Raw genomic sequence first — 15,353 nt, 5'->3', positions numbered from 1 at the left:
GAGTAGAACGGAATGGAATGGAATGGAATGGAATGGAATGGAATGGAATGGAATGGAATGGAATGGAATGAACCCGAGTAGAACGGAATGGAATGGAATGGAATGGAATGGAATGGAATGCAATGGAATGGAATGGAATGGAATCAACCCGAGTAGAATGGAATGGATAGGAATGGAATGGAATGGAATGGAATGTAATTCAATAGAATGGAATGGAGGGGAATGGAAAGGAATGGAATGGAATGGAATGGAATCGAATGGAATCGAATGGAATCGAATGGAATGCAGTGGAATAGAGTGGAATCAACCCGAATAGAACGGAACGGAACGGAACGGAACGGAACGGAACGGAATGGAATGGAGTGAAATGGAATGGAATCAAATGGAGTCGAATGGAACCGAATGGAATGGAATGGACGGGAATGGAATGGAATGGAATGGAATGGAATGGAATGGAATGGAATGGAATGGAATGGAATGCAATGGAATGGAATCAACCCGAGTAGAACGGAGTGGAATGGAATGGAATGGAATGGAATGGAATGGAATGGAATGCAATGGAATGGAATGGAATGGAATGGAATGGAATTCAATGGAATGGAATGGAATGGAATGGAATGGAATGGAATTGAATGGAATGGAATCAACCGGAGTAGATCGCAATGGAATGGAATGGAATGGAATGGAATTCAATGGAATGGAATTCAATGGAATAGAATGGAATGGAATGGAATGGAATGGAATGGAATGGAATTGAATGGAATGGAATGGAATGGAATGGAATGGAATCGAATGGAATCGAATGGAATGCAATGGAATGGAATGGAATGGAATGGAATGGAATCGAATGGAATGGAGTGGAATGGAATGGAATCGAATGGAATCGAATGGAATCGAATGGAATCGAATGGAATGGAATGGAATGGAATGGAAAAGAATGGAAAGGAATGGAATGGAATGGAATCAACCCGAGTAGATTGGAATGGATTGGAATGGAATGGAATGGAAGGGAATGGAATTCAATGGAAAAAATGAAGTGGAATGGAATGGAATGGAATGGAAAGGAATGGAATGGAATGGAATGGAATGGAATGGAATTGAATGGAATGGAATGGAATGGAATGGAATGGAATGGAATGGAATCGAATGGAATGGAATGGAATGGAATGGAATGGAATGGAATGGAATGGAATCAACCCGAGTAGATTGGAATGGATTGGAATGGAATGGAATGGAAGGGAAGGGAATGGAATGGAATCGAATGGAATCGAATGGAATCGAATGGAATGGAGTGGAATAGAATGGAATCAACCCGAGTAGAACGGAATGGAATGGAACGGAACGGAACGGAACGGAACGGAACGGAACGGAACCGAATGGAATGGAGTGAAATGGAATGGAATCGAATGGAATCGAATGGAACCGAATGGAATGGAAAGAAGGGAATTAAATGGAATGGAATGGAATGGAATGGAATGGAATCAACCCGAGTAGAATGGAATGGATTGGAATGGAATGGAATGGAGTGGAATGGAATGGAATTCAATAGAATAGAATGGAATGGAATGGAATGGAATGGAATGGAATGGAATCGAATGGAATCGAATGGAATCGAATGGAATGGAGTGGAATAGAATGGAATCAACCTGAATAGAACGGAACGGAACGGAACGGAACGGAACGGAATGGAATTGAGTGAAATGGAATGGAATCGAATGGAATAGAAAGGAACCGAATGGAATGGAATGGAAGGGAATGGAATGGAATGGAATGGAATGGAATGGAATCAACCCGAGTAGAATGGAATGGATTGGAATGGAATGGAATGGAGTGGAATGGAATGGAATGGAGTGGAATGGAATGGAATGGAATAAAATGGAATGGAATGGAATGGAATGGAATGGAATGGAATGGAATGGAATGGAATGGAATGGAATGGAATGGAATGGAATTCAATGGAATAGAATGGAATGGAATGGAATGGAATGGAATGAACCCGAGTTGAACGGAATGGAATGGAATGGGATGGAATGGAATGGAATGGAATGGAATGGAATGGAATGGAATGGAATGGAATGGAATGGAATTGATTCGAATGGAATGGAATGGAATGGTATCGAAAGAAATGGAATGGAATGGAATGCAATGGAATGGAATCGAATGGAATGGAATGGAATGGAATGGAATGGAATGGAATGGAATGGAATGGAATGGAATGGAATGGAATGGAATCAACCCGAGTAGAATGGAATGGATTGGAATGGAATGGAATGGAGTGGAATGGAATGGAAAGGAGTGGAATGGAATGGAATGGAATAGAATGGAATGGAATGGAATGGAATGGAATGGAATGGAATGGAATGGAATGGAATGGACTTCAATGGAATAGAATGGAATGGAGTGGAATGGAATTGAATGGAATGGAATGGAATAGAATGGAATCGGATGGAATGGAGTGGAATGGAATGGAATGGAATGGAATGGAATGGAATGGAATGGAATGGAATGGAATCAACCCGAGTAGAATGGAATGGAATGGAATGGAATGGAATGGAATGGAATGGAATGGAATTCAATGGAATAGAATGGAATGGAATGGAATAGAATGGAATGGAATGGAATTGAATCGAATGGAATGGAATGGAATGGAATGGAATGGAATGGAATGGAATGGAATGGAATGGAATGGAATGTAATCAACCCGAGTAGAACGGAATGGATTGGAATGGAAAGGAATGGAATGGAATGGAATGGAATGAATGGAATGGAATGGAATGGAATGGAATGGAATCGAATGGAATCGAATGGAATGGAACGGAATGGAATGGAATGGAATGGAATGGAATGGAATGGAATGGAATCAACCCGAGTAGAAGGGAGTGGATTGGAATGGAATGGAATGGAATGGAATGGAATTGAATTGAATGGAATGGAATAGAATGGAATCGGATGGAATGGAGTGGAATGGAATGGAATGGAATGGAATGGAATGGAAAGGAATCGAATGGAATGGAATGGAATGGAATGGAATGGAATGGAATCAACCCGAGTAGAACGGAATGGAATGGAATGGAATGGAATGGAATGGAATGGAATCGAATGGAATCGAATGGAATCGAATGGAATGGAATGGAATGGAATGGAATGGAATCAACCCGAGTAGAACGGAATGGAATGGAATGGAATGGAATGGAATGGAATGGAATGGAATGGAATGGAATGGAATCGAATGGAATTGAATGGAATCGAAAGGAATGGAATGGAATCGAATGTAATCAACCCGAGTAGAACGGAATGGAATGGAATGGAATGGAATGGAATGGAATGGAATGGAATGGAATGGAATTGAGTGGAATGGAATGGAATGGAATGGAATGGAATGGAATGGAATGGAATGGAATGGAATGGAATGGAATGGAATCAACACGAGTAGAACGGAATGGAATGGAATGGAATGGAATGGAATTCAATGGAATGGAATGGAATGGAATGGAATCAACCCGAGTAGAACGGAATGGAATGGAATGGAAAGGAATGGAATGGAGTGGAATGGAATGGAATGGAATGGAATTCAATGGAAAGGAACGGAATGGAAAGGAATGGAATGGAATGGAATGGAATGGAATGGAATGGAATGGAATGGAATGGAGTGGAATGGAATGCAATGGAATGGAATGGAATTCAATGGAATAGAATGGAATGGAATGGAATTCAATGGAATAGAATGGAATGGAATGGAATGGAATGGAATGAACCCGAGTTGAACGGAATGGAATGGAATGGGATGGAATGGAATGGAATGGAATGGAATGGAATGGAATGGAATGGAATGGAATGGAATGGAATTGAATGGAATCAACCCGAGTAGAATGGAATTTATTGGAATGGAATGGAATGGAATGGAATCGAATGGAATGGAATGGAATAGAAAGGAATGGAAAGGAATGGAATGGACGCGAGTACAACGGAATGGAATGGAATGGAATGGAATGGAATGGAATGGAATGGAATGGAATGGAATGAACCCGAGTAGAAAGGAATGGAATGGAATGGAATGGAATGGAATGGAATGGAATGGAATGGAATGGAATGGAAACAACCCGAGTAGAATGGAATGGATAGGAATGGAATGGAATGGAATGGAATGTAATTCAATAGAATGGAATGGAGGGGAATGGAAAGGAATGGAATGGAATGGAATGGAATCGAATGGAATCGAATGGAATCGAATGGAATGGAGTGGAATAGAGTGGAATCAACCTGAATAGAACAGAACGGAACGGAACGGAACGGAACGGATCGGAACGGAACCGAATGGAATGGAGTGAAATGGAATGGAATCGAATGGAATCGAATGGAACCGAATGGAATGGAAAGAAGGGAATTAAATGGAGTGGAATGGAATGGAATGGAATGGAATGGAATCAACCCGAGTAGAATGGAATGGATTGGAATGGAATGGAATGGAGTGGAATGGAATTGAATTCAATAGAATAGAATGGAATGGAATGGAATGGAATGGAATGGAATGGAATCGAATGGAATCGAATGGAATCGAATGGAATGGAGTGGAATAGAATGGAATCAACCTGAATAGAACGGAACGGAACGGAACGGAACGGAACGGAACGGAATGGAATTGAGTGAAATGGAATGGAATCGAATGGAATCGATAGGAACCGAATGGAATGGAATGGAAGGGAATGGAATGGAACGGAATGGAATGGAATGGAATCAACCCGAGTAGAATGGAATGGATTGGAATGGAATGGAATGGAGTGGAATGTAATGGAATGGAGTGGAATGGAATGGAGTGGAGTGGAATGGAATGGAATGGAGTGGAATGGAATGGAATGGAATGGAATGGAATGGAATGGAATGGAATGGAATGGAATGGAATGGAATTCAATGGAATACAATGGAATAGAATGGAATGGAATGGAATGGAATGGAATGAACCCGAGTTGAACGGAATGGAATGGAATGGGATGGAATTGATTCGAATGGAATGGAATGGAATGGAATGGAATGGAATGGTATCGAAAGGAATGGAATGGAATGGAATGCAATGGAATGGAATGGAATGGAATGGAATGGAATGGAATGGAATGGAATGGAATGGAATGGAATGGAATCAACCCGAGTAGAATGGAGTGGATTGGAATGGAATGGAATGGAATGGAATGGACTTCAATGGAATAGAATGGAATGGAATGGAATGGAATTGAATGGAATGGAATGGAATAGAATGGAATCGGATGGAATGGAGTGGAATGGAATGGAATGGAATGGAATGGAATGGAATGGAATGGAATGGAATGGAATGCAATGAAATGGAATGGAATCGAATGGAATCGAATGGAATGGACTGTAATGAAATGGAATGGAATGGAATGGAATGGAATGGAATGGAATGGAATGGAATGGAATGGAATGGAATGGAATGGAATCAAACCGAGTAGAATGGAATGGATTGGAATGGAATGGAATGGAATGGAATCGAATGGAATGGAATGGAATAGAAAGGAATGGAAAGGAATGGAATGGACGCGAGTAGAAAGGAATGGAATGGAATGGAATGGAATGGAATGGAATGGAATGGAATGAAACCGAGTAGAAAGGAATGGAATGGAATGGAATGGAATGGAATGGAATGGAATGGAATGGAATGGAATGGAATGGAATGGAAACAACCCGAGTAGAATGGAATGGATAGGAATGGAATGGAATGGAATGGAATGTAATTCAATAGAATGGAATGGAGGGGAATGGAAAGGAATGGAATGGAATGGAATGGAATCGAATGGAATCGAATGGAATCGAATGGAATGGAGTGGAATAGAGTGGAATCAACCCGAATAGAACGGAACGGAACGGAACGGAACGGAACGGAACGAAACGGAACGGAACCGAATGGAATGGAGTGAAATGGAATGGAATCGAATGGAATCGAATGGAACCGAATGGAATGGAAAGAAGGGAATTAAGTGGAGTGGAATGGAATGGAATGGAATGGAATGGAATCAACCAGAGTAGAATGGAATGGATTGGAATGGAATGGAATGGAGTGGAATGGAATGGAATTCAATAGAATAGAATGGAATGGAATGGAATGGAATGGAATGGAATGGAATGGAATGGAATCGAATGGAATCGAATGGAATCGAATGGAATGGAGTGGAATAGAATGGAATCAACCTGAATAGAACGGAACGGAACGGAACGGAACGGAATGGAATTGAGTGAAATGGAATGGAATCGAATGGAATCGATAGGAACCGAATGGAATGGAATGGAAGGGAATGGAATGGAATGGAATGGAATGGAATGGAATGGAATGGAATCAACCCGAGTAGAATGGAATGGATTGGAATGGAATGGAATGGAGTGGAATGGAATGGAATGGAGTGGAATGGAATGGAATGGAATCAACCCGAGTAGAATGGAATGGATTGGAATGGAACGGAATGGAGTGGAATGGAATGGAATGGAGTGGAATGGAATGGAATGGAATAGAATGGAATGGAATGGAATGGAATGGAATGGAATGGAATGGAATGGAATGGAATGGAATGGAATGGAATGGAATTCAATGGAATAGAATGGAATGGAATGGAATGGAATGGAATGAACCCGAGTTGAACGGAATGGAATGGAATGGGATGGAATGGAATGGAATGGAATGGAATGGAATGGAATGGAATGGAATGGAATTGATTCGAATGGAATGGAATGGAATGGAATGGAATGGAATGGTATCGAAAGGAATGGAATGGAATGGAATGCAATGGAATGGAATGGAATGGAATGGAAGGGAATGGAATCAACCCGAGTAGAATGGAGTGGATTGGAATGGAATGGAATGGAATGGAATGGACTTCAATGGAATAGAATGGAATGGAATGGAATGGAATTGAATGGAATGGATTGGAATAGAATGGAATCGGATGGAATGGAGTGGAATGGAATGGAATGGAATGGAATGGAATGGAATGGAATCGAATGGAATGGAATGGAATGGAATGGAATCGAATGGAATGGAATGGAATGGAATGGAATGGAATGGAATGGAATGGAATGGAATGGAATGGAATCAACCCGAGTAGAACGGAATGGAATGGAATGGAATGGAATGGAATGGAATGGAATGGAATGGAATGGAATCAACCCGAGTAGAACGGAATGGAATGGAATGGAATGGAATGGAATGGAATGGAATGGAATGGAATGGAATGGAATGGAATGGAATCAACCCGAGTAGAACGGAATGGAATGGAATGGAATGGAATGGAATGGAATGGAATGGAATGGAATGGAATGGAATGGAATGGAATTCAATGGAATAGAATGGAATGGAATGGAATGGAATGGAATGGAATGGAATTGAATCGAACGGAATGGAATGGAATGGAATGGAATGGAATGGAATGGAATGGAATGGAATGTAATCAACCCGAGTAGAACGGAATGGATTGGAATGGAAAGGAAGGGAATGGAATGGAATGGAATGAATGGAATGGAATGGAATGGAATCGAATCGAATGGAATCGAATGCAATCGAATGGAATGGAACGGAATGGAATGGAATGGAATGGAATGGAATGGAATGGAATCAACCCGAGTAGAATGGAGTGGATTGGAATGGAATGGAATGGAATGGAATGGACTTCAATGGAATAGAATGGAATGGAATGGAATGGAATTGAATAGAATGGAATGGAATGGAATGTAATGGAATGGAATCGAATGGAATCGAATGGAATCGAATCGAATGGAATGGAATGGAATGGAATCGAATGGAATGGAACGGAATGGAATGGAATGGAATGGAATGGAATGGAATGGAATGGAATTCAATGGAGTAGAATGGAATGGAATGAAATGGAATGGAATCAACCCGAGAAGAATGGAATGGATTGTAATGGAATGGAATGGAATGGAATGGAATGGAATGGAATGGAATGGAATGGAATGGAATGGAATGGATTGGAATGGAATCGAATGGAATGGAATGGAATGGAATGGAATGGAATGGAATGGAATGGAATGGAATGGAATGGAATCGAATGGAATGGAACGGAATGGAATGGAATGGAATGGAATGGAATGGAATGGAATGGAATTCAATGGAATAGAATGGAATGGAATGGAATGGAATGGAATGAACCCGAGTAGAACGGAATGGAATGGAATGGAATGGAATGGAATGGAATGGAATGGAATGGAATGGAATGGAATGGAATGGAATGGAATGGAATGGAATCAACCCTAGTAGAATGGAATGGATTGGAATGGAATGGAATGGAGTGGAATGGAATGGAATTCAATAGAATAGAATGGAATGGAATGGAATGGAATGGAATGGAATGGAATCGAATGGAATCGAATGGAATCGAATGGAATGGAGTGGAATAGAATGGAATCAACCTGAATAGAACGGAACGGAACGGAACGGAACGGAACGGAATGGAATTGAGTGAAATGGAATGGAATCGAATGGAATCGAAAGGAACCGAATGGAATGGAATGGAAGGGAATGGAATGGAATGGAATGGAATGGAATGGAATCAACCCGAGTAGAATGGAATGGATTGGAATGGAATGGAATGGAGTGGAATGGAATGGAATGGAGTGGAATGGAATGGAGTGGAGTGGAATGGAATGGAATGGAGTGTAATGGAATGGAATGGAATGGAATGGAATGGAATGGAATGGAATGGAATGGAATGGAATGGAATGGAATGGAATTCAATGGAATACAATGGAATAGAATGGAATGGAATGGAATGGAATGGAATGAACCCGAGTTGAACGGAATGGAATGGAATGGGATGGAATGGAATGGAATGGAATGGAATGGAATGGAATGGAATGGAATTGATTCGAATGGAATGGAATGGAATGGAATGGAATGGAATGGAATGGAATGGTATCGAAAGGAATGCAATGGAATGGAATGCAATGGAATGGAATGGAATGGAATGGAATGGAATGGAATGGAATGGAATGGAATGGAATGGAATGGAATCAACCCGAGTAGAATGGAGTGGATTGGAATGGAATGGAATGGAATGGAATGGACTTCAATGGAATAGAATGGAATGGAATGGAATGGAATTGAATGGAATGGAATGGAATAGAATGGAATCGGATGGAATGGAGTGGAATGGAATGGAATGGAATGGAATGGAATGGAATGGAATGGAATGGAATGGAATGCAATGAAATGGAATGGAATCGAATGGAATCGAATGGAATGGACTGTAATGAAATGGAATGGAATGGAATGGAATGGAATGGAATGGAATGGAATGGAATGGAACGGAATGGAATGGAATTGAATGGAATCAACCCGAGTAGAAAGGAATGGATTGGAATGGAATGGAATGGAATGGAATCGAATGGAATGGAATGGAATAGAAAGGAATGGAAAGGAATGGAATGGACGCGAGTAGAAAGGAATGGAATGGAATGGAATGGAATGGAATGGAATGGAATGGAATGAAACCGAGTAGAAAGGAATGGAATGGAATGGAATGGAATGGAATGGAATGGAATGGAATTCAATGGAATACAATGGAATAGAATGGAATGGAATGGAATGGAATGGAAAGAACCCGAGTTGAACGGAATGGAATGGAATGGGATGGAATGGAATGGAATGGAATGGAATGGAATGGAATGGAATGGAATGGAATTGATTCGAATGGAATGGAATGGAATGGAATGGAATGGAATGGTATCGAAAGGAATGCAATGGAATGGAATGCAATGGAATGGAATGGAATGGAATGGAATGGAATGGAATGGAATGGAATGGAATGGAATGGAATGGAATCAACCCGAGTAGAATGGAGTGGATTGGAATGGAATGGAATGGAATGGAATGGACTTCAATGGAATAGAATGGAATGGAATGGAATGGAATTGAATGGAATCAACCCGAGTAGAACGGAATGGAATGGAATGGAAAGGAATGGAATGGAGTGAAATGGAATGGAATGGAATGGAATTCAATGGAAAGGAACGGAATGGAAAGGAATGGAATGGAATGGAAGGGAATGGAATGGAATGGAATGGAATGGAGTGGAATGGAATGGAATGGAATGGAATGGAATGGAATGGAATGGAATTCAATGGAATAGAATGGAATGGAATGGAATTCAATGGAATAGAATGGAATGGAATGGAATGGAATGGAATCAACCCGAGTAGAAAGGAATGGAACGGAATGGAATGGAATGGAATGGAATGGAATGGAATGGAATGGAATGGAATGGAATGGAATGCAATGAAATGGAATGGAATCGAATGGAATCGAATGGAATGGACTGTAATGAAATGGAATGGAATGGAATGGAATGGAATGGAATGGAATGGAATGGAATGGAAAGGAATTGAATGGAATCAACCCGAGTAGAATGGAATTTATTGGAATAGAATGGAATGGAATGGAATCGTATGGAATGGAATGGAATAGAAAGGAATGGAAAGGAATGGAATGGACGCGAGTAGAACGGAATGGAATGGAATGGAATGGAATGGAATGGAATGGAATGGAATGGAATGGAATGAACCCGAGTAGAAAGGAATGGAATGGAATGGAATGGAATGGAATGGAATGGAATGGAATGGAATGGAATGGAAACAACCCGAGTAGAATGGAATGGATAGGAATGGAATGGAATGGAATGGAATGTACTTCAATAGAATGGAATGGAGGGGAATGGAAAGGAATGGAATGGAATGGAATGGAATCGAATGGAATCGAATGGAATCGAATGGAATGGAGTGGAATAGAGTGGAATCAACCCGAATAGAACGGAACGGAACGGAACGGAACGGAACGGAGCGGAACCGAATGGAATGGAGTGAAATGGAATGGAATCGAATGGAATCGAATGGAACCGAATGGAATGGAAAGAAGGGAATTAAATGGAGTGGAATGGAATGGAATGGAATGGAATGGAATCAACCCGAGTAGAATGGAATGGATTGGAATGGAATGGAATGGAGTGGAATGGAATGGAATTCAATAGAATAGAATGGAATGGAATGGAATGGAATGGAATGGAATGGAATGGAATCGAATGGAATCGAATGGAATCGAATGGAATGGAGTGGAATAGAATGGAATCAACCTGAATAGAACGGAATGGAACGGAACGGAACGGAATGGAATTGAGTGAAATGGAATGGAATCGAATGGAATCGATAGGAACCGAATGGAATGGAATGGAAGGGAATGGAATGGAATGGAATGGAATGGAATGGAATCAACCCGAGTAGAATGGAATGGATTGGAATGGAATGGAATGGAGTGGAATGGAATGGAATGGAGAGGAATGGAATGGAATGGAGTGGAATGGAATGGAGTGGAGTGGAATGGAATGGAATGGAGTGGAATGGAATGGAATGGAATGGAATGGAATGGAATGGAATGGAATGGAATGCAATGGAATGGAATTCAATGGAATACAATGGAATAGAATGGAATGGAATGGAATGGAATGGAATGAACCCGAGTTGAACGGAATGGAATGGAATGGGATGGAATGGAATGGAATGGAATGGAATGGAATGGAATGGAATGGAATTGATTCGAATGGAATGGAATGGAATGGAATGGAATGGAATGGAATGGTATCGAAAGGAATGCAATGGAATGGAATGCAATGGAATGGAATGGAATGGAATGGAATGGAATGGAATGGAATGGAATGGAATGGAATGGAATCAACCCGAGTAGAATGGAGTGGATTGGAATGGAATGGAATGGAATGGAATGGACTTCAATGGAATAGAATGGAATGGAATGGAATGGAATGGAATGGAATGGAATAGAATAGAATGGAATCGGATGGAATGGAGTGGAATGGAATGGAATGGAATGGAATGGAATGGAATGGAATGGAATGGAATGGAATGCAATGAAATGGAATGGAATCGAATGGAATCGAATGGAATGGACTGTAATGAAATGGAAGGGAATGGAATGGAATGGAATGGAATGGAATGGAATGGAATGGAATGGAATGGAATGGAATGGAATTGAATGGAATCAACCCGAGTAGAAAGGAATGGATTGGAATGGAATGGAATGGAATGGAATCGAATGGAATGGAATGGAATAGAAAGGAATGGAAAGGAATGGAATGGACGCGAGTAGAAAGGAATGGAATGGAATGGAATGGAATGGAATGGAATGGAATGGAATGAAACCGAGTAGAAAGGAATGGAATGGAATGGAATGGAATGGAATGGAATGGAATGGAATGGAATGGAATGGAAAGGAAACAACCCGAGTAGAATGGAATGGATAGGAATGGAAAGGAATGGAATGGAATGCAATGGAATCGAAAGGAATCGAATGGAATCGAATGGAATGGAGTGGAATAGAGTGGAATCAACCCGAATAGAACGGAACGGAACGGAACGGAACGGAACGGAACGGAATGGAATTGAGTGAAATGGAATGGAATCGAATGGAATCGATAGGAACCGAATGGAATGGAATGGAAGGGAATGGAATGGAATGGAATGGAATGGAATGGAATCAACCCGAGTAGAATGGAATGGATTGGAATGGAATGGAATGGAGTGGAATGGAATGGAATGGAGTGGAATGGAATGGAGTGGAGTGGAATGGAATGGAATGGAGTGGAATGGAATGGAATGGAATGGAATGGAATGGAATGGAATGGAATGGAATGGAATGGAATTCAATGGAATACAATGGAATAGAATGGAATGGAATGGAATGGAATGGAATGAACCCGAGTTGAACGGAATGGAATGGAATGGGATGGAATGGAATGGAATGGAATGGAATGGAATGGAATGGAATGGAATGGAATTGATTCGAATGGAATGGAATGGAATGGAATGGTATCGAAAGGAAAGCAATGGAATGGAATGCAATGGAATGGAATGGAATGGAATGGAATGGAATGGAATGGAATGGAATGGAATGGAATGGAATCAACCCGAGTAGAATGGAGTGGATTGGAATGGAATGGAATGGAATGGAATGGACTTCAATGGAATAGAATGGAATGGAATGGAATGGAATTGAATGGAATGGAATGGAATAGAATGGAATCGGATGGAATGGAGTGGAATGGAATGGAATGGAATGGAATGGAATGGAATGGAATGGAATGGAATGCAATGAAATGGAATGGAATCGAATGGAATCGAATGGAATGGACTGTAATGTAATGGAATGGAATGGAATGGAATGGAATGGAATGGAATGGAATGGAATGGAATGGAATTGAATGGAATCAATCCGAGTAGAAAGGAATGGATTGCAATGGAATGGAATGGAATGGAATCGAATGGAATGGAATGGAATAGAAAGGAATGGAAAGGAATGGAATGGACGCGAGTAGAAAGGAATGGAATGGAATGGAATGGAATGGAATGGAATGGAATGGAATGGAATGAAACCGAGTAGAAAGGAATGGAATGGAATGGAATGGAATGGAATGGAATGGAATGGAATGGAATGGAAACAACCCGAGTAGAATGGAATGGATAGGAATGGAATGGAATGGAATGCAATGGAATTCAATAGAATGGAATGGAGGGGAATGGAAAGGAATGGAATGGAATGGAATGGAATGGAATCAAATGGAATCGAATGGAATCGAATGGAATGGAGTGGAATAGAGTGGAATCAACACGAATAGAACGGAACGGAACGGAACGGAACGGAACGCAACGGAACGGAACGGAATCGAATGGAATGGAGTGAAATGGAATGGAATCGAATGGAATCGAATGGAACCGAATGGAATGGAAAGAAGGGAATTAAATGGAGTGGAATGGAATGGAATGGAATGGAATGGAATCAACCCGAGTAGAATGGAATGGATTGGAATGGAATGGAATGGAGTGGAATGGAATGGAATTCAATAGAATAGAATAGAATGGAATGGAATGGAATGGAATGGAATGGAATGGAATGGAATCGAATGGAATCGAATGGAATCGAATGGAATGGAGTGGAATAGAATGGAATCAACCTGAATAGAATGGAACGGAACGGAACGGAACGGAACGGAACGGAATGGAATTGAGTGAAATGGAATGGAATCGAATGGAATCGATAGGAACCGAATGGAATGGAATGGAAGGGAATGGAATGGAATGGAATGGAATGGAATGGAATCAACCCGAGTAGAATGGAATGGATTGGAATGGAATGGAATGGAGTGGAATGGAATGGAATGGAGTGGAATGGAATGGAATGGAATCAACCCGAGTAGAATGGAATGGATTGGAATGGAACGGAATGGAGTGGAATGGAATGGAATGGAGTGGAATGGAATGGAATGGAATGGAATGGAATGGAATGGAATGGAATGGAATGGAATTCAATGGAATAGAGTGGAATGGAATGGAATGGAATGGAATGAACCCGAGTTGAACGGAATGGAATGGAATGGGATGGAATGGAATGGAATGGAATGGAATGGAATGGAATGGAATTGATTCGAATGGAATGGAATGGAATGGAATGGAATGGAATGGTATCGAAAGGAATGGAATGGAATGGAATGCAATGGAATGGAATGGAATGGAATGGAATGGAATGGAATGGAATGGAATGGAATGGAATGGAATGGAATGGAATCAACCCGAGTAGAATGGAGTGGATTGGAATGGAATGGAATGGAATGGAATGGACTTCAATGGAATAGAATGGAATGGAATGGAATGGAATTGAATGGAATGGAATGGAATAGAATGGAATCGGATGGAATGGAGTGGAATGGAATGGAATGGAATGGAATGGAATGGAATGGAATCGAATGGAATGGAATGGAATGGAATGGAATGGAATGGAATGGAATGGAATGGAATGGAATGGAATCAACCCGAGTAGAACGGAATGGAATGGAATGGAATGGAATGGAATGGAATGGAATGGAATGGAATGGAATGGAATGGAATGGAATGGAATGGAATGGAATGGAATGGAATTCAATGGAATAGAATGGAATGGAATGGAATAGATTGGAATGGAATGGAATTGAATCGAATGGAATGGAATGGAATGGAATGGAATGGAATGGAATGGAATGGAATGTAATCAACCCGAGTAGAACGGAATGGATTGGAATGGAAAGGAATGGAATGGAATGGAATGGAATGAATGGAATGGAATGGAATGGAATCGAATCGAATGGAATCGAATGCAATCGAATGGAATGGAACGGAATGGAATGGAATGGAATGGAATGGAATGGAATCAACCCGAGTAGAATGGAGTGGATTGGAATGGAATGGAATGGAATGGATTGGACTTCAATGGAATAGAATGGAATGGAATGGAATGGAATTGA

This window comes from Gorilla gorilla, chromosome 15, assembly GCF_029281585.2.
Source record: "Gorilla gorilla gorilla isolate KB3781 chromosome 15, NHGRI_mGorGor1-v2.1_pri, whole genome shotgun sequence".
NCBI lineage: Eukaryota > Metazoa > Chordata > Mammalia > Primates > Hominidae > Gorilla > Gorilla gorilla.
This window is presented reverse-complemented; position numbering follows the sequence as displayed.